The 2,337-nt window shown below is 39.7% G+C and overlaps 1 pseudogene; it reads right to left on the bottom strand.

The window, feature by feature from the left end:
• Positions 1 to 1,273: 1,273 nt before the first annotated feature.
• LOC130036948 (uncharacterized) lies at positions 1,274 to 1,370 on the bottom strand (annotated as a pseudogene).
• Between the last annotated feature and the right edge of the window lie 967 nt (positions 1,371 to 2,337).

Here is a 2,337-nt window from a genome sequence, read left to right as displayed (position 1 = left end):
GCTTGCCAGGCTCTTCCCTGCGGGAGAGATACTCTCTTGGTAGCTTGCCGGGCTCTCTGAGAGGGGCGGAGGAATTGAATTCGGGTCGGTCATGTTGGCTGCGTGCAAGGCAAACACCCTATCACTGTGCTATCATATTCGAAATCTTCTTGGTTCAGCCTTGGGAGGTAATTGGAATCCAGTAATTTATCCATTTATTCAAGATTCTCTCATTTCCTGCTGTAAAGATTCTCAAAATAATCACTGATGATCCTCTGGATTTCTGTAGTTTCTATTATGATGTCCCCCTTTGCATTTCTGATTCGTTTATTAGGATTCGTTCTCTTTGTTTATTTGTGAGTCTTGCTTATGGTTTATTGATCTTATTTATTTTCTCAAAGAACCATGTCTTGCTTTTTGTTGGTCTTCTGGATTGTATTTTGGGATTCTAGATCATTGATTTTTGCTCCAGGGTTTATTATTTCCTTCCTCCTGCCTAGCTTGGACTCCTTTAATAGGTCATTTTCCAAAATCTTGAACTGTAAGTTATTTTTGTAGGCCCTTTCTTTCTTCCTGATGAATTTCGCAGAGCTAAAAACGTTCCTCTTAACACTGCTTTTGCTGTGTCCCACAAGTTCTGGTAGCTCCTCATTCTCATTTGTTTCTGGAATCTTTTTATTTCCTCTTTGATTTCTATTCTAAGCCAATGGTTGTTCACTACTTCCCTCAAATAAAATATTTTCTTGCTGAGTTTTTGTCTGTTTAATATATTGAGAAGTGAGAAAGTACTTTCAAATCTCCATCTAGTATTGTGTTGCTATCAATGTTTTTCTATAAGTCTGTTAGAACTTGTTTTTACATATTTTGCTGGTCTGTCATTAGGAGCATATACATTGAGGAGGGTGAGTTTTTTCTGATGTACAGATACCATGATCATTAAGAAATGACCTACACTGTCTCTTATAACCTTTAGCCTGAAGTCCATGTGGTCTGATACTAGTATGGCCACTCCAGATATTTGGAGGTGTTCTTTTCTCGAAGAATTGTTTCCCAGCCTTTGAATTTGAGCCCATGTTTTCTTTGATTATTCAGATGTGTTTCTTGCAGGCAGCAGAATGTTGGGTTCAGTTTTCTAATTCATCCTGCCATCCTCTGCCTTTGAATTGCTGCATTTAGTCCATTGACATTGAGAGAGATCATTGTGATGGGGATTTGTGCTAATTTTATGTCGAAATTTGGAGTACTTGTGGGGCTTGTCTTAGATTAATGTAGCCCTGTTAATTCTTCTTGCAACAAAAATGTGGAACACTTTACAAGTTTGCATGTCATCTCTGTTCAAGGACCATGCTAATCTCTGTATCATTTCAATTTTAGTACATGTGTTGCCAAACTGAGTATAAGAGTTGTTTTTTTTCCCTATTTTTCTCTTCTGATTTCTTTGAGTGTTGTCCTTACTCTCTCCTATGGCAGACAGTGATTCCTAATCAAGGTAGGTATTTCAAAGCAGCTTGAAGCTATAGATTTAGAACCTTAATGTCCCAGAAGAAAAAGTATGGTTTTTACCATATTCTCTTTTACCATACCCAGGGCGTCAGCTGTGCACATTATTTCTTTTGGAAGATGGTGAATCAGTCTTGTTTAATGCCCTTCCCTGAAACCTTCATTAAGACCATTAAAATAGAGCCTTTTGCTGTTCTCACCTCGGTCCCGTGTACATCTCCAGAAAAAGGTGGATGGCATTGTCTGCACTTTGACCACCTTGAATGTAAGTAGGATTTTTCTCCTGAAGGAAGAGGTGAGAAGCATATTGATGATTTAATTCCACCTTATTACAAGTTCAACTTGAACGGAAGGTGAGATTCATGAGGCTCCTGCAAAGGACAGAAAAAAGGGTCTCAGTGGAGGTTAATGGCCAACAAACATTAACAAAACAGATGTCTCAAAGTAACCTGTGTGCATCTTCGTGTGTATAGTGAGTTTTTTATCTACTCATAGTGATTCTCAGTCGTTCCACATGGGCAAAGCACACCTGTAATTAAAAATCGAGTTCTCTGAGCAGAGGGGGTTTTCTTAGGTCATTGAAGAAGTGTATAATAATTTATTGCTAAGCATATACAGCAGTTTGAATGATGTGTACTTTTCGATCTAAAATTAATTCCAAATATGTCTAAAATGACAGTCTCCTGACCCCGCATCTGGCTTTCCTCACTGAGGGCCCTTTGCCCTTGTTGGTGAGGTTCCCTCACCACCCCAAGCAGAGCTCCGGCAGCTGCAGACCTCTGCAACCAGCCATAGGTACGCTTTAGACCACTCTCCCCAAGCTTGAAGGAGCCTCATGCATGAAGGAACTGGCAGAGG

The sequence above is a fragment of the Sorex fumeus genome, unplaced genomic scaffold (assembly GCF_029834395.1).
Source record: "Sorex fumeus unplaced genomic scaffold, SorFum_2.1 ptg000070l, whole genome shotgun sequence".
NCBI classification, from domain to species: Eukaryota; Metazoa; Chordata; class Mammalia; order Eulipotyphla; family Soricidae; genus Sorex; species Sorex fumeus.
Note: the sequence above shows the minus strand (reverse complement) of the source record. Positions and strands in the feature narration are given on the sequence as shown.